The 18,721-nt window shown below is 45.5% G+C and overlaps 1 long non-coding RNA gene across 1 annotated transcript in view; it reads right to left on the bottom strand.

Annotated features, from left to right (window-relative positions):
• The window catches only part of LOC114884731, a 28,327-nt gene extending 10,481 nt beyond the window's left edge, over window positions 1–17,846 (bottom strand). The window contains exons 1-2 of the long non-coding RNA XR_003790887.1: window positions 17,688–17,846; window positions 17,154–17,269 (exon numbers count right to left, since the gene is read on the bottom strand). This is a non-coding gene — a long non-coding RNA (uncharacterized LOC114884731). The remainder of the gene's footprint in view (window positions 1–17,153; window positions 17,270–17,687) is intronic.
• Window positions 17,847–18,721: the final 875 nt, after the last annotated feature.

Genomic DNA, 18,721 nt, shown 5'->3' with positions numbered 1-18,721 from the left:
CTGGAGGTGTTCACTGCCCTGTGGGAACAGCCACACCTACAGTAAATCATCCTCCTTTTGTGAAGAGGAAGACAAAGCTTGCCCCTCAATAATATGAACTCTGCAAAAGGCCTAATGTCTTGCAGTGTTTAAAAAGATCCTCTGCTCAATATTCTGTAACAACCTAAATGGGAAAAGAATTTGAAAAAGAATAGATACATGTATATGTATAACTGAATCACTTTGCTGTACACCTGAAACTAATGCAACATTGTTAATCAACTATACTCCAATATAAAATTAAAAGTTAAATAAATAAATTTTAAGAATAAAGAGATCCTCCAGAGTGAGAAGCTTATAACCACGTCTGTCCTTAAGTAATTTTTTTTAAGTTGTATCCAAGTCACTACCCAAGGTCCATTGATATTAAACAGAAAAAATAACTTCCTCACACGGGCATAAGTTGCACAAAATACCATCCGTGCAATTTTGACAGGTACCAGGAGATCCCCAATATTGCTAATTGTTTACTGGGCTTGGCCTCAGATGTGATTCAGTAAACTGCTATATTGGGTTTCCTTGTTTCCACTCACACTGCCCCTGCAGTCATCCTCCGGGGGGGTTTCGGTCATCTAGGACAGCCCGGGTGCCTGGGTGTGTGCGCCCAGGTCACTGTGGAGGGCTGTGTGAGTGGGATCAAGAACCGGAGCATCTTAAAATGAAACAGCTGCAGCAAGAGTGGTCCAGGCTTGGGCGCAATACGATAGCTGCTATTAAACTCCACTTTGAGCTTCTCTTGGCTTTGATGATTTCTTTCTTCCTCTCCAAAGTTTATCATTCTTTTCCTGACCTCAAGTCAACCTCATAAAAGCCCAATTTTTTGTTTTGGCTCGAATTAAAGTTTTCGTTGTTTTGTTGTTGCTTTCAGGATTTTGCTTGTTCTCGGTTTTTTTGTTTGTTTTTCCTTTGTCTATTTGGTCTGGGAAAACTATGAAGTGAGGCAGCCCAGCCATTCTAAAGTGTCTTGAATACATGTGGAACTAGGAATTTTTGTTCCCTGGTATTCACCTGTCTCACAGCTTCTTCCCCTTCCACCGTGCCATTTCCTCCCAGTAAGCAGCTGGAAATGCCCCTTTTTTTTTTCAGACTGTGTGCTACCAATCGCCTTCCTTGGCATCTCTCATTCCACGGCGAGCTAGTTGAGGTAAAAGGCTTCATTTCAACATCCAACAGTGGCATCCTTGAGTAAAGTTTGTTATTCACCATTGAAGAGAATAAATGTTTAAATGCATTGTCAGAATGAAAAACTCTTTTTCATTCTGACAGTTAAAAATTGAATGCACGTTTAAGTTCCTCGGAAAAGATGTGTTATAGTAACACAAACAGTGATAGAATTGGAAAGATTATAAAGAGGAAGTTCTAGGGCCTTTTAACTTTACCGTGAGGGAAATCATTTAAATGAACTACAAATATCATTCCCTCGATTAACATACCTTAACTCCACCACTGTATTTGCATCATCTTTTCTTAAGGTGATAATTAATAAGGCATCACTTAAAGACTATATAATGATGCTGAGACGAAGACAAGACTTAAGTCAGCCAGCTCATTGGGACTTTTTCCAGCTCCCAACGACCACCTGGGATTCATCTTAATTCTCTGATTCTGTGTTTCAAATCAGCCTCTCAAAGATACTATTTGCTGTCAGCAAGTCCCCTGATTTATTTAATCCTTCCCCAAAATGTGTCCTGAAATTCTCACAATTTAACCCCTATTTGTCATTGAAGGCAGCTCCTCTGCAGTGACTAAATCACTCTCCGGCATTGTCAGGTGTTAGCAGGGGCCCTGGGGCTGTTCTGGTGGCCTGGGAAAGCAAGACCAGCCCCCTGAAATATTGCTGTTACTTTATTGTCTCAACAAATCATCAATAGATTTTTTTTTTTTACACTTATAATCTCCACTACGCCTCTCCAAAAGAAAGAACACCCAGGCATAGTGCAAATGGTAAGTTACTCTCGGAGATTCAGTATATCTTTATATTTCCCATTTTAGGAAGGACATCACTAATTCCAACATTACTATTCCAATGTGTAATATGCACACATTGTGTTTCAGATCACATAGTACGATATGGGGAAATATGGATTCGAATAGAAGAAGGGAAAAAGAAGAAAAATAAGTAGAAAAGGGGAAAAAGGGTAATAAAAACTCTTCTCTGATTCACTTAAAAATAGATTGAGACAATCAGATCCGATGTGGTCTCGTTTCTTCTTCTAATGTGTAAATCCTGATGGATTAAAAAAAAACACCACGGTTTATAAAGCAGAAGTCCCATGACAAAAGAGGTGGCATTTTTATGCTTCCCTAAAAAAGCAGTAAGAATGCACTACAATCAGTAATAAAAATCATCGGAGGGAATAGATTTGGAAGAGTTTGTGTGGTATCACATCATCATCCTTAAAGTTCACGCCTCCAACTCATAATCTCAACCTTCCTCAATCTGCAGGTGATCTGGAAGGCATGGGATTGAATTCACTGAAGGGCAGCCCACTTTTTTATTAAGCTTTCTATGTTGAGGTACTTGTAGATTCTCACGCAGTTGTGACAAATGATAGAGATCCCATGCACGCTTTACCCAGTTTTTCCTAATCTTGCAAAATTATAGTGCAATGTCCCAATCATGATGCTGACATCAATACAGTCAAGACACAGGACTTTTCCATCACCAGGATCCCCCTTGTTGCCCTTTTATAGCCACGCCCACTTTCCCTCCACCCTGTCAGGCTCCTTAACCCGTAGTCACCACTAATCTTTTTCCTATCTCTTTAATTTTGCCATTTAAAAATGTTACATAAATGGAACCAGACGGTGTACAACAATTTGGGGTTGGCTTTTCTACCCAGAGATTCATTTGCGTTGTTGAGCTTATCAATAATTTATTCCTTTTTATTGCTGAGTAGTATTCCAGGGTATGGATGTACTATAATTAACAGTACATGCTTAACTGTTAACAAAATGGCGAACAGTTTGAAAGACATGTGAGTTGTGTCCGGTTTGGAGCTATTATGAATAAGGCTGCTGTAAACATTCATGCACAGGTTTCTGTGTGAACTTAAGTCTTCACTGAGCTGGGATAAATTCTCTGGGGTGCAGCTGCTGAGTCATACGGTAATTACACGTTTACTTTTTAAGAAATTGTCAAACTGTCTTCCAGACTGGCTGTCCAATTTTTCTCCCCACCAGCGGTGTATGAGTGATCCATTTTTTCTGCATCCTCATTAGCATGTGGTGTTGTCATGGTTTATTTTTAGCCAAAGCCAGGAATCCAGTTTAGGACAAAAACTGCGAGCAAGACTTCCAAATTTAACATATTTTGGTATTTTTAACACTACACAGCGATTAAATAAGTATATTATATATATATATATATAAACGTTAGCTTGCTTTGGTTTAAACTCTACAACTTAAAAGCTCTGCACTTTAGACAAATTACTTAACATCTCTGAACCTCAATTTCCTGAGATGTAAAAACTACTCCTGCCAGGTAAAGAACTATATTAAAGTAATAATGTGTATATAGAGCATAGGATAAAATAAGTGTTCAATGAATGCTAATTCCTTTCCTCTACATCACTCCGTTTGATCCTCATATATTCTAACCTACATGCTTCTCCTCAATCTGTTCCCAGAACCACGTAGAACCACTGCTTCTGTTCAGTTTTATAGCTCTGTCTCACCTCAATTCAGACGAATATGAAAATAGTTTAAAACTCAGTTAAGATGATGGAACAGAAACAGCACGATACTGCTTTCAGGAAACAAGTTCAAGCCCAGATCAACCGCCTACTGACTGTGTGAACTTGGGCCATTATTTCACATCTCCAGTCAACACCACTGATGGTTCATCTCTTCACCTTTAGAATGGACAGAATCAGACCTGCTTTACCTGCCCTCCAGAGGTGCTGAGTTCAAATGAAAGAACTATGTGAAAGCAACTTGTAAACAGTGAAGAGCTACACAACTACATGGCTAGCAGAATAAGGCAAGTTATAGAAAACAAAGTCCAGGGCACCAAAGGGTCTCATTCATTCTGCCATAGAATGTCAAGGTAGAAAACTGGCAGCAACCACAATGACTTCTGAGTCTAGGATGGTGACGCCCCAGAGGATGGGCTGCAAGAAGACCAGAGTACAAATTCTCTTTTGTTTTTATATAAACAATTAGAAATGAGTTCACCAACACCCTTACTTGATCTTCATCAACAGGTGACCCAGGCCAGGGGTGGGGGAGATCTGAAGGGCAGAGGGGCTAACAGTGCCCCTAACTGTAATAGGGAAGAACAAATCTGACTCCATACTGGATCTGTTTCTTTTACTTTAACCTTTGTATTCTGTTGCTTTTGCTACAAGTTAATCACAAGAGAATGTTGCCTGTTGCCTGAAATATACAGGATAGCCAGTTCTCAAGGCTCTGACCTTTAAAGGTATAACATTTTCCTATTCATATAGAGATAAAAAGCTGCAGAACAGAGAATAGCATTTGTCTTGTTGGAGGTTTATTGAAACATTGTGACCAGACCTGACTGGACAGCTGCAAGAACAAAGGATTCCAGGCACCAAGAAGTCTGCAACAACCAGCCACACCCCCCTTCCCTTTTAGTAAAAGAAGCCTGAAATCTAACTCGGGGTAAGATGGCTCTTTGGGACACTAGTCCACCATCTTCTTGGGCTGCTGGCTTTCCAAATAAAGTCAGTATTCTTTGCCCCAACACCTCGTCTCTTGATTTATCGACCTGTTGTGCAGTAAGCAATATCAGCTTGGACTCAGTAACACCACCACGAGCTCACAGAGATGAGCTTGACTGAGATGTGTTATGGTTTATCTGGCTCAGTTAGGTGGAAGCAGATTGTACAATCCAGTTGCAACTAAACTAACCTTCACCAAATGGACAAAGGGCTTTAAAAGATTCCTGCAAAGAACCCTATATTGAAGATAATTGAAAGAATACAGGCAGAAACCATCAAAAAGAAAATGACAGAATTGATACTCTTCCTTCTCCACGTTAAGCACTTTAGTCCTAAAGCCATGAAACAAGGCAGAAACACAGACAACATGAATCCAACAGTAAGTCAACTAAAGTATTTTTAAGTGACCGAGGCTATTTAAAGTGTGGATTTGCATCCACACCTCATAAGGCTGAATCTCACCTTTAAATATTTAAACCTATTATTTAATTTTTCTTTATCTTGCCCTTTTGTAGTTTTGCTTTTGCATAGGTATATAATGTACATAATATATCAGTAAAGTAGTGCAGATATATAATTTGCCAATAAATATCCTTTAAATGTTTTATTCTTGGGGTGCACAATTAAAACAATGAGGAGACCACTGACCTAGGGTATCCTATTTCTTTCAGATGTCATTTCTCCTAGTTTAGACCTTTGTGTTAGACACCAACAGACCACCACACATGGCCAAGATGGCATGCAGGTAGATTTCCTCTGCCAGTTTAGCAGGTTGCTCTCACAAAGACCACCTCCCCATACCTTTCTAGAGCCTCTAAAGACAGACAGGAGACTCTTCCTTCACCCTGTCAACCTTGAGGTCTGGAAGTCAATCTCCTCATACAAATCTCTATGAAGTCCATGGGCTGTCAACATCCCCACATTCCGCAGCTTTCAGGAATGTACCTGGCATGCCAGTCTTTAACATTGTACAGCTATGCCAAAGAGAAGAGCTAGTGTTTATTAAGCACTTACTGTATACCAGACCCTCAATTAAGAGCCTCATGTGAATCATCTCACCACATGTTCATCATGACATTGTGATAGACGATTACAGAAGTGTAACTGAAGCTGTAACTGAAGTGTAACTGAAGCTAAGGATGGTTAAGTAATTCTCCCAAGATCACAGCTGATAGCTGCTCTAGTCAAGATTCAAAATTGTGCCTCCGACTCCAGAGACGTGCTCTTAATCACTGTGTTATGCTACTCTCCATGCGTAATAATAGCTTTATTTGTATGTACTAAGATTTCTTTACAATGTACTCAAAATTAATTTCTCAAATTTGTCTCATTCCAAATGTGATGTTGCTTCATCTTGGGATCAAATATTTACCAGAGCACATCACTGATCTTGTAATAAACAAAATAAATTACAATTATGTTTACAGGAATTGTTCTTACAAACAGATTTCTTAAAATTTATCTTACCAATCCTTGAAAAAAAACTGCTGTAAATTATTTCTAACATGAAGCAGGGTATAAACAATAATACAATAAAATATATCTGGCTTACTATTTGTTCAGATGTATCTGAGGTTATAATTTAAAACTCCTAGCATCTAAGGCAATGAGAAAAATTCAGTGTGTGATCTAGTTATTTCCTCATATTCAGACGTTCTTGCCTGTGTACACTGAGGACACTTGAGTTCTCTTCTCAGATGTTCTCATTACAAATACCTAGGTCGTGATTTTAAAAGCACTATAATTTACAAAGCACAGCCCACACCGAGTGGACTCAAATGCCACTTTTTTGACATAGCTATTTTAACCTTGATGAACCATCATATTTATCCTTATGAACACTTCTTTAAATATCACTGTATCTGAAAAAGGAAAAATTCAGCTTTCAAAGAAAAAGCACTTCAACAGCCCACATATAATTCGTATTTGTAATAGAGCAAAAATAGCCCCTTGATTAGATTATGTAATTTTATTGCTAACATCATCTTGACTTGACTAGCACAAGATTCAGAGAACTGAACAACGTTTGGAAAAGCGGAAAGAATTACTAGGAACGTAAGGAGGCAGTTTCTCACTTCATTTATCCCAGATTAATAACAGTTAAAGTTGCCTGGTTTCTTCCTGAAAAAGTTTTTTCCCCGTTTTCTCCACAAGTTAGAGTTTATGGAAATCCTCTCATGGATATACTTTATTACTCCAGTTTAACACCAATTTGAAAAAAAATCAATGCTTTTTGACACCAGTTATGACAACATGCACTCATTTAGAAAGAACAGTGGTATAGTAGGTTAAAGGTCCTTATATTTTAACCCAATGTGAAAAGTCAAGGTAGCTAGTATTTTCTATATACAAGAATTTGTATATATTTCCTTGATGGGTCTTCTTCACGCAGTGAAAAATCTATTTTAAAAATCACTGAATTGAAACAAACAAACTCAATCTATTTGGTTTTGCAGAGCCAACCCATGCCTCTCCTGTTATACACAAAGAGCCAGATGCTGCCTAAGGAAACTTTCTTTTTTAGATTTTATGTTTCTGCATTCCTCCTGTGTCATATTTTGCATCCCTCTTTAAGCCATCATTTCATAACCGTCATGAGAAAAAGCATTCACTCATTTCCTCTGATTTTACATCTTCACAGAATTTTTTTTTAGATGGACCACAGCAATCTTATAGGAAAACTCTGTTTTCTGGTAGGTTCTACAAAGGGTAGAATCTGAATGTCCAGTGCACTGTCTGTTTGTCACCCAGCACAAGTAGGGACTCCTATTACCTACAAAGGTATTAGGAAAGTGCTCCCAGCTGAAAGTATTTATCCAATTCCAATTGTCGTTTGAAAGTCTAAAATACTAAGGGTGGTACTGTTCCAGGAGCTACTGTTTAAAACAATGCAATGCCTGTTTAGAGGGAAAAAATCAGTACTTGAAAATCTGAGTTGGTTTAAAAAATAATAACTATGCATCCAAAAAAGAATTCTTAGAGAAACATTTATATGCCAGGCACATGTTTTTAATTTTAATATCATTAGCTTACTGAAATAAATATGTAGAGTCTAATAATTGTTTTTTATATTTTGATATTTTTATATTATTCTATTATAGTGAGTTTGCAAAGAAGCTAATGAATAACAATGAAGGAAAAATATGTATCTGTCAGGACAAAGTTGCTGTGGTTTGTAGGCACTGCAAAATGCTGTGTTGAAAAAAATCTGTTAAAAAGTAATTGAAAACTGCTCTGATTTAAAAAGAAATGAATGTGTAGCCCTATACGATAATGTCAGATAAAAAGTAATCGTGTTCCCCGTACAGTGTGTTTGTTGGCATTTATATAAGCATAATAATGCTTTCAGGGTATTTTCATAGTTGTTCACTTAACGTGGGATTAACATCAAAACCTTTATAATTATCTGAGATCACGAATTTGAAAGTGGCGTGGTAAAACATGTTAATGGTTAAAACACTCTAGCAGTTTTAATACCAAACAGATTAACACACATGAAAGTAATATAATTTGTGCACTGAATAATATGTCAAGCCAATTCTTTTGGTGAAGAGAGAATTCTTTCTAGCTACTGCTTTGTATTTCTTATAGACATACTAAAGCAATCAGCTAGAAAACTGCATGAGAGATACACATAGGTGTGCATGACTCACGGACTTTAAATATTATTCTGTGTCTTTGTCATCGCACAATTTCATGAAACCATCATTTCTGAAGTTCGCTTTAAATAAAATTGAGAACCATAACATGACAATCTAGAAGAATGAAGGTGGGATTATAAAAAAAAAATCCTAAAAGAGATTGCTAATTGGCAAGAACAGCTATGGATTTCTTTTATAACCACCAGCAAAGAAATGTTGATCCTTAATGCATTAGAAGCATATTTTAATATGCACCCCAGAGTCTCATAAAAATATTTCTTTGCCTCAACTTTCCCATCTGGACAGGAGAGGAAACTGGGTAGTCATTTAGAAAATAATATGAAACTGTGGATTAATTACCCGTTTTGCCCATCTTTCTTGAATTCGTGTGAAAATGGACCTCACATCTCAGACCTAATTATATTATAATCCTTGTTGCACTCAGCTACACGGGTCAGGGTGGGGTGGGAAATCTTGGAAACTATGCTGAACGTGACAAATGCAGGTGCCTCCCCCCAGACACGGAGACTGTGTATTAAAAGCCGGTATCTGTATAACTTCAGCTCCGCCTGAAGGGGCGGGGGTCGAGGAGTTAAATCATGTGGTTTCCACATATACAGAGAAAATCCATAAAAAGAGATTTATTATCATATTTTCTTTTTGAAAAGTAGTATTTGTTTTTGACTTTAAAAATGCTCCTCGGTATAAAGCAAATATTACAATTTTGTGAAACAGCAGCCAAGATATAATTATCTGTGAAATATAAGGCTTAGGACCTGGTTCGAGTTAACTACTGTTCTGCTGAGACCAACTAGGCTAGCCCGCAGCGGCCGAAGGAGCAGGTTCAAGGAGGACTGGGCGGCCGCGGGAGCCGGGCCAGACGCCTTGGAGCGTTATCCTCCTGCAACCGAGTTAAAGTTACTTTGCACGAAAAGTCAAACAAGAATAAGCAGCCATGGAAAACGGCACGGAGCGGGCTAGCAGGTTTAACAGCGAGAGAGAGCGGGAAATCCAGGAACCGCCTGGAAGTACTGGAGGAAAATGGGATGGGATGGACGAGAGGGGAACGGAAGAGGGGAGAAAGGAAGCTGGGCAAGGGCACACCCTGGACTCCACGTGCGCGCTGCACGGTGCGTTACCACTAGGTGTGCCCCAGCCGCTCGGCCGGGAAGGAGAAGCCCTTCAACTCGGCTCCGCGCGCCTCCGCACCGGGTGCAGGAAAGGCCCCCGGCCCGGCCCCCTACCCGCCTCCTCTCCGCCCCCCCCCCCGCCCCTCCCCGCGCCGGCTCCGCGAGTCCTTCCTCCGCCGCCCGGTGCGGAGAGAAAGCGGGCGGCGGCAGATTTGCCCCGGTGGCACCGAAGCCACAAGCCTGCCCGTAATTGCAAAGCAAACAAGGCTGAAATATTGGATTGGTCTCAATCGTGACAAGATCTACGCTTTTGCCGCCAATTTGTTTGTGCAGCTCTATTTAAAGGCCCTTGATTGAGGAAATGTTGAAAATAGCGGGGAGGGTTCCCTAATGAGACCTCGGGAGAGAAGATGGGGGGGAGGGGCGCCGTTAACCCCTTCCTGCCCGCCTCGGGCGAAAAGCCCCGGAGCTGAGCGGGGTTAGAAGGGGGAGCAGAGGTCCGTCCCATCCCGCCCCGCGCTGTGACCTCCCGCCCGCCGCGGCCTAAACTCCGCCCGCGCTCGCATCTCCCCCCAGCGCCGGCGGCCCGCGCGGTTGGGGCCCCGAGGCCCGGTGGCGCCCTCCGGCGCGACCCGGCCCTGGTTGTCGGGCTGGGGGTCGCGGCGGCTGGAAGTCAAGGCGAGACACGCAAGAGGAAGGAAGAGAAAACACATTTATTGCGCGCAGCCTGTGCGTCCGGCGTCCATCCCCGCGCGCGCCTTGATCTCATTCATCTTTCATGCGCATCCTCGCGGCCGGCGTAGCTATCCCATTGCTCAGATGCGGAAACCAAGGCTTAGAGAGACCAGTCCGCGGCGTCCGCCCGGCCAGCTGTTGCTCCGCAGCTCAGGAGGCGGAGGGGCCAGGGGAGACCAGGCCGGGCTGGGTCCCCGCTCTCCATCCCACGCCGGCGATGCGGAGCCCTCGGACGCGCGGTCCAGCCGAGGAGCCTTCCCCTGCTTCTCCCGAGGGCTTGGAGATGAAGGTCTGTGCCCTTCGGGACGACGTCCGCCTCCACCGCTAGTTTTGGTCGCTTTCAAAACAAAGAAAATTGCAATCCGATTGCAACTGGGATACGCAGAATTCACCAGATTTCTCTGTCATCCTTTATACAAGTTGTTTAAGCACCTACTGGGTACAGTGCCTCGATTGGGCTCTCAGGGAACCCACAGTCACAGGAGGGGAAAGATGTGTGCCCAGAGATCGACCGGAGAGCAGATGGGGGTTGGGGGAGAGGGCATCAGAACGGAGTTCATAAGAAGGGAGACCTGATTTGCGGGAGCAGAGAGAAGGAAAGCCGTACCTGGAAAGGCTTCCTGGAGGAGGTGGCATTTACTCTGGGCCTAGAAGAAACGAAGAAGTGTGGATTCTTTAACATGGGAGAGATATGGGTTGTTTGCCAGCTCCGCTGGCAAGTCGAGGGGTGCCAGACACACAGCTGAGGACAATGTAGGGGTCACACTTTCGTCACCTGCTGATCCCCCAGCTGCCCCTCTGACTTGGAGAACTTGAGTCGATCGAGTCCTGAGCAATAAGTTCCAGTCTCTCTTAGGACTGAAAACCTAGGGCTTGCAGATGACACCAGGGGCTAGACTTTGACCTTTCAGGAGCCCTGGACTTGGGCCAAAAGGGACTGTTAAGGGCAGGCAGGGGCAGGAAAATGGCACTGGGGCACTCTCCCCAGGGCTCTTATTAGAGCTATACGTTCCCAGGCTTTTCCCAGAGGGATGTGGTCAGAGATGTACCTTGGCCAATCAGAAGTTTATCTTTCTGGAGTCACAGCCAAAGGTAGACTGGGCAAATGGAGACCCCGTTGGGGGGGGGGGCAGGGAGAACTGGCTTCGTTGGTACTTCCCCAAGAATGATCTGTGCCTTCTGTCAGCAAAACAAAAAAAGCATCAGTCATCCGCGTATAGTGGAGTCTCTCAATGTGTTTTGAATGGAATTCTGCTTTTTCTGTATGCAACCAATTCCTTCGTTTGAAGTTGGATGCTTTGCAATAAGAATGCAATTCCATTTTTTGTTCCTCGAGGTTTTGGCCTGTGTTAACTTAAGTGGGCACTCGCACAAGTATTAAAAGGAAATCCATTCTCTCCTGGAAAATAAAACAAAGTCTCGCCTCTCCAATCACACTGCAGATATATAATCTGTAACAACAAATTCGCCTCCTGGTGCTGCGCATTTCCAGCAAGCATCCTGCCTTCTCTGTTTATGTTATAACTTTTCTGCCTGCAATTATTTTTATTTTAATTTTCTGTCACTTTAACAGAATCCAGAGCCTTTTCCTTTAATGTCTTGTACACAACATGTTCATTTGGATAAGATGTCCTTTCCTATCCTCTTTTAGCTTGCCTTTCCTTGTGTAGCATTCTGTATCAGGAGTTTCTAATATTTCTCTCTCTCTCTCTTTTAAGAACTTGTCCCTGTCTTGCTTTATTTGTTTGTGTGAAATATAGTTTGAAAGGAGATCAGAGAGAGCAGGAGGGGTTTGTAATAAGAGAATGACCAAATGACCCAAAGGCTGATTATCTGTCATTAACTGGAGACTCGGTGTACCCAAATTACCAGGGAGACCTCAGTCTGCCGGATCCAGAAAGGCAAGCTGGAATGCAGGGCTGAACAGGCTCGTGGCGTTGCAAACGAAGACACTTTGCCAACACATTTTCTTAAGGAGGTTTCCTTCAAAACTCAGCTCAGCTTCAGTGGACAAATGTTTTAGATTCTGACAGGTTGTACACAGGTTAAAAAAAAAAAATCTCTGCTGAAAGACTACCTTCAGCGTTTCTGGAACGAACTTCCCTGTGTTGTTTCGTTAGGAGCAAAATTGCAGTTAATTGTCTAAGCTCCAGAGAATATTGAGAAGTCAAGCCAAGCTGCTTTTGATCTGCTGAACCCAAGCCTTGTAAACATCGAGGTTTGCCATTAATATCGACAATAAAACGGTTTCTTTTTGTTAACCTGAAACCCAGCCATCATGGCGAGCCCTCGTCTAGAAGCAAAGGCCCCGGAAGAAACTAGCAAGGGTTTGAAAGCAACTGCCAGGGCTAGAGAAATCTATCTCTGTGAATTTGCAAAGGAGGCTTCAGAACAGGAATGCGAGCCGCACTGCAGTTAGAACTGGGAAGGCACCGGGGCTTCCAGACACAAACAGACCCTTCAGTCACTTGAGTGGTTTGTCCGAAGCCCTGCACTTTAAGCTACCATTTGCTTTCATATTTTATCCTGAACCGCAGACTGTATTGCAGACTAGTTGAAGTCTATTCCTTACCATTTCCTCAGAGCGTGTATGCAAAATTACAATTACTTCCTCTTCTGCATGTTGAATGCTCTCCTCCCGGCTTGGAAGAAAATATTGCTTGTGTGTGTAGGTGATTTGATTGAAACAAGAATGTGAGTGAGTAGTTGACATAGATCCTGTGAGGTGTATTTTCTTACACCACTTCTGCTCTAAACTCCATCTATATTTTACTACAAAGTAGCGAAGATCAGATTTATCATACCTCTTAGGACCACCATAATGACACTAGTAACACTTCCCATGTATATATACATCATGCCACCCAGAGTGAGGCCCCTTCATGTGCATTATCTCTTGTTCCCTTCAGTCTGAGTAAGGATTTTAGCTTTACAGACACATGTGGCTACCTGGCAAAGGTTCCCCCTTATCAATAAAGACTCTCCAGAGCAGCAGCACATTTGCCAGTTAATATGAAGATCTAGTCATTGATTATTTGGAGAAAATGCAAATTCCCACCACCCATCATAGTGGACATTAAGATGTTTCTTGTACAGTGTACACCTTAATTATTGTACACAATGTTATATGTCAGTCATATTTCAATTTTTAAAAATATTTTTCTAAAGGACTTTATTTAAGGATGAGCCAGTGTCTTATTCACCACTTTCAGGTTCTATGACACCAAAACCCCTATAAATCCAAACATTGCTGGAAGGCAAATTAGAAGCAAGGGAAGGAGAGAAAGGGGAAGGAGGTAGAGAGGGAAAGGAAGGTAGAAAGGGAGGAGAGAAGAGAGAAAGAGAGAGAGAGGGGCTAAATGCGGGGGGGGGGGGTGTTACAAGCACCCAGCAAGTTCCAATTTTCTCCACTGACTTAACTGTTTCCTGATCAACACAGAGCAATCAGCCCCTCCAGAGTCATCACTGCAACTGGGTCAGCCCCTCCCCACCCTGTCGTCACAGATCTGTTCGGATGGGAAAGAGGAGGGACAAGGGCTCACTCACCAAATACCCCAGGCCCACCCCAAGATCCAACAAGAAAATGCTCACGAGAAATGAAACCTCCGAAGAGCCAAGGGTAGCTCTTCCTGCCCTTCGTTTCTGAAACAGACGTGAGTCCGATCAAACTTGATTCTGCTTTGTAGATGTGTACTTCGAGCACCACCACGTTTCTGGGGCCACCGTCACTCGCCAAAAGGTACACAAGAAAGGGAGGGACTACAAAACCCCAGTTAGGGGAGACTCTTGCTGCCACTTCAGACAATATGTCTGGTTCTAGATTGTCCTAGAGGTTCTGGGGCTAAGTGGCCAGCAGGTACAATGACTCAACCCCACCCTCTGACAGACAGAAATGCAGAGCAATTAAGGCGTCACAAGAAGCACATCCTTGGAGCAGGTGAGGCTGGGGTGACATCTTCAAGAACACACTGCTTTTGCTGCCACTCTCTGGGTTTCATGTTCTTTCTGGGCCTCTTAGCACGTTCTGGGGTTCACCTCACAGAAGAGCATTATAGATACTTAAAGGAATGCCCAGAGTCACTTCCACTACGTTGGTTAAGAAAATAAGGGAAAATGAGATTTGAAAGACGCTGAAGGGAATTGAGCCATAATTCCCGTAAACATAAAATGTGTGTTTATGGCCCTCTGGCCTGGTTATTTTCAGGTCCAGTTTATTTTGAGTTCTCATGAGCAAAACACAAGATACAAACTGCCCTTGCCTTTGAAATAATAAATACCTCGAAAAGATCTGTATTTTCCCTAAAAACAGACTGAAGTTTTTAAGAAAATATTTAGTTTAAACCAGATTTATTTTAAAAGTAATATCTCACAAGACCAGAACGTTTGCAAGGGAGTGTGCAACCATTCCCGTGCCCTTTGACTCCCTTTCAGGGGAAGGGGTAGGAGTGAGGGAAAAGAGACAGGAGACACGGGCCCAGAATAAATGTTGGACCCCAGTCCTGTCTGCTTAGCTGAAGGAGGCAGATGTAATGTGCAGCACAGTGGGTACACCATCAGCTACAAGGATCGCAAACATCATCCCCAGCCCCCTTCCTGTGAAGCAGTCTCCCCGCCTAGGTAAGACTGGTTGCAGCTCAGCTCAGGGCCTCAGAAAAGGGGAAGATGTTAGCACGCCCTCATCCTTGCAGGATTCCTCCTGCAGGCACCCCAGGCGGCCCCCAGCCCGCATCTTCTCAGCTGCTCAGTGGTCCTCAGCCTGAATCGTGTCACCTCCCCTGGAGTACTCGGAATGCATGCCCTTTGGGGAGCAGCACACCAGAGGCCACACTAGTACAGACCAGGATGGGGTCCCTGGGCTGATAACTAAGCCAGGAACTTCCCCCTCCTCCTTTACTTTTCCCACTTTCCCCTCCATCACCACCACTACCACCAGCTCCATCAGTAGCCCCTCAGAAGGCACAGGCCACCTAAACTGGGGGCAAACCTGAGACGGCATCTTTGCCTCACAGCTTTCCAGAGTAGCAGACTAATCCAACATCCCACTAGACCCGGAGCAAAATGTCCCAAAGACAGCACTAACAGAAAAAAAGTGGACTTTGTTGTGCTTTCAGAGTGGAACTCAGCCAGTTAGGGACCCTAGAATTCTCCCATTTGTCCCCTGCCTCCAAGCCCCCTTTCTAGGGCTGTAGCCTCTGCATTTTGGCCTTCGGAGATTCATGAGGCCCTAGACCCTCGGATCACGTTAATTAACTGATAGTGACACGGTCAATGAGGACGGATGTTCAGATTAGCATCATTTATGACTGTTTTCTGTCCCATGTTGTCCATCTCTTCTATCACTTGCCAGGCTCTCTGGGACCACGAAGGGGTTCGTCCATCTTTTGTTTCAACGAAAAGAGCATGGGAAAGGCTGAAAGTGGCAAGTTCTGATGCCTTTCCCATGGAGGCCCCTCGCCTCTGGTGGACACTGCATCCCAGTCCCCTGCTCAGCCCTCTGCCTGGCCTCTTCCTCCTCCTTTCAATCCCCCAAACTCCCCCTGGCCTGAAAGCCGCTTGCATCTACTTTCCCTGCATTTTTATCCGTTCCCAGCCAGGGTGCAATCATCTTACTTTGTCTACCTGCTCCCAAGGCCTAGATGTGTTTTTATAAACAGACTTTTTAAAAATGTATCAAATATCAGAGGATTGAACTACCAGTATTTACACATTTAGGGTTGGCCTCCCCTGGTGAAAATGTAAACAGAACCCTGACCACACTACCTATATTCTTTCCTTGAAGAACAAGGTCTTTAAAAGACTCTCCTTGTGCTCAAAACTGCAGACCTACCCAAGGTGGCGGTCCGAAGCTATAGGTGGCTATTTTGTTCTGAGCCCCAAGGGCACTTACCAACCAGTCTGGTTTCAGCTACTCTCCACCTCCTGTCCTCTGCCTTAACACCTCTGCTGGGGGCATCCAGGGAAACTGACCTCTTGCTGAAGGGACTGAATGGGCCGTCATGAGGACTTCCCAGACTGGATTTCTACGATCCTCCCTGAGTTCCTTTCCCTCTCCTGCAGCCCAGCCACCTAAAACCTAAAACATGTTTCCCAAAGCTGTTGCCCAGGGCTCTGGGGTTAGTGGCTGGCGGCTGCCCCAATCCCTGGCAGCTCAGGAGTTGGGTACCCCCCAACCCCGCCCTCTATTCGTGCTGACCTGGCCTTCCATCCCGAACTGTGTACCCCGCAAAACGCACGCAGCAGGCAAGAAAAGGACTGTGCTCGCTGAGTCCTTTGGATGGGACTCCCTTTGTGGCCTCGGGCCTGACTCCGCCTGCCTGCCAGAGACGACGCCCAAAGTAGTGTAGTTGGTCTCCCCTGGGCGACCCTCACCAGGCCCAGCGGCAAGTCCCAGGCTCAGCGCGGGCTCCTGCACACTCCGCGTGGGCTCCCTCTAATTTACGGCCCCGCGGGCTCCTGTAGACACCCTTTTCCACACCAATCCTTTGGGCGGAATCCTCAGCTACACATCAGCCTCCCCTTGCGGCTCCTGGCCAAGCCCCGGGGATCATTTCAGTTCCTGCCACCGTCCACCACCACCCCCCCCCCCCCCCCGCAACATCCTGCGAGCTTTCTGGAGACGCTCACGCCGCTCGGGGCACCGCGGCCCCGGTACCCTGCGGCCGGGTGACTTACAAGTGGAGATCCATTTTCGGTTATAATGCGTTCAAGATCACCAAGGCCAGCAGTCTAAACATCCACGAGCCGTCCTCCCGGCCTGCCTCTTAAACTGGTGTTTAATGGTTCCCCTCCGATAACTAAACCTGCTTTCCACAGATGCCCGCTTTTATGGGAGAGGCAGGAATGCCGAGATGTATTTATATGTTTGTTCATAAAAATTGGAAAATAAGCTCAGAACACGCTGTAAAAAATATTCAGTTACTTACCAGACAGGCTAGTTAAACCAGGGGAACACCGATACCGGCCACACAACAAATTCGGGGAATCGAGGTGTCTGCGCTTTGAAATAGCTCAAGGTCTTCCTTCGCTGGGGCTGGTGTCCCTGAAGAACATGGAAGTAAGAGTATTTATAATCGGCTTGGCCGTCGGTCCCGGGGTCTCCACCATGATCTCCAAAAGCAGCCACAATAACATGAGCTACCCAAGACGGCCCTGGCCTGGGTAACGTGATGGTGGGTAAGTCCATAGACGCTGAGGCGGGCGTTTCCAGACCGTGCCCAGGTCAAAGCCGCAGCCGTGCCCCGCCGCGCCCCGCGCCCCGGGCCCCGGGCCCCGCGCCCGCCTGGGCTGGAGACGCGCCTCCGTGGGGACCGCCCGCCGCCTCTGCTCCCGGCCCCGCACGGAACTGCGCCCGCTGCCTTCTGGCTTTCTTGCCTCGGTTACCTACAAAACACTTCGAAAAGCAATATCTGCTTCCTTTTTTTTTTTTTTCCAGAAAAGAAAGCGGAGTGATACCGTACCTGGTTTAAGATTCTTCGATATTTGAGACTTGGGGGGAAAATATTTTAATAGTGAAGCATCTGTTAAACACTTGCATTAACCTCCGGCTGATAAAAAAGTTTTTTTAACCCTCCCCCCCTCGTTTTAATTATCTTCTGGTTATGAAGGGGCAACCAATCCTGGATGAGGACCTCGGCAATTAGCAAGGAGAACATCAAAAAGTTTTATTGCAGAGAGCGCGAGGCGCCGCCCCCGCCGCCCCGGGATTGGCGTGAGGAGCCTCTGACGACATATATTAACCCGAGCGGCCCTAAAGATGTAGCTGTACATGGAGATCTTGCTGGGAAAATCCTCTTGCTCCCCTCACGGTGTCCAGTCCCGGAGAACCGCCGCCGCCGCCGCCCGGGAGCTCCCAAGGCCGCCGCGCAGACCCCTCCGAGCCCCAGCCGCCGCCTTCGCGCTCCAGGGCGCCTGCAGGGCCCAGATCCTTTCCCCCGAAAGAAGGAGAGGATCTGAGAAAATGGATGCACTGAGACCTCTCTGAAAACCCTCCGAGGGAGCCCGAGAGGAGCGCGGGACACGTTACTCGCAGCTAAAATCACATTCAAGGACCAAAACAACAACAACCAAAAATTTCATTAAAACAATAAGCGCCCAAGAACCCAGATCAGGCTGGTGGGGGGAGGGGAAAGGGCGGGAAGGGGAGGGTCGCATGGAGGTAGCTTCACAGTGAGCAGTCGACCCCGCCGGCTCCTCCAGCCGCGGCTTGGACTCGCCCCGGGACTCCGAGTAGCAGCGGCGCCGGGCGCGCGGCCGGGGCGCGGAGCCCGGCGACTCCTCCGAGCAGCCCAGCCGGAGCCCGGGCACCTTTGCATGAGCACGAGAAGACTGTGCCTGCCCGCAGACGCCCGGGAAGCAGAAGCCCGCGAGCGGGCCGTGGAGCGAGGCGGGAGCCGGCGGCGGCGGCGGCTGCCAGGGGCGCACGGTGCCGGGACCACCTCGCCGCGCCCTATGGGGAGCCGGCGGCCGCGGCGCTGCTGAGGCGGGCCCCGCG

This window comes from Monodon monoceros, unplaced genomic scaffold (assembly GCF_005190385.1).
Source record: "Monodon monoceros isolate NGI ecotype Baffin Bay Population unplaced genomic scaffold, NGI_Narwhal_1 Super_Scaffold_5, whole genome shotgun sequence".
NCBI classification, from domain to species: domain Eukaryota; kingdom Metazoa; phylum Chordata; class Mammalia; order Artiodactyla; family Monodontidae; genus Monodon; species Monodon monoceros.
This window is presented reverse-complemented; position numbering and strand designations above follow the sequence as displayed.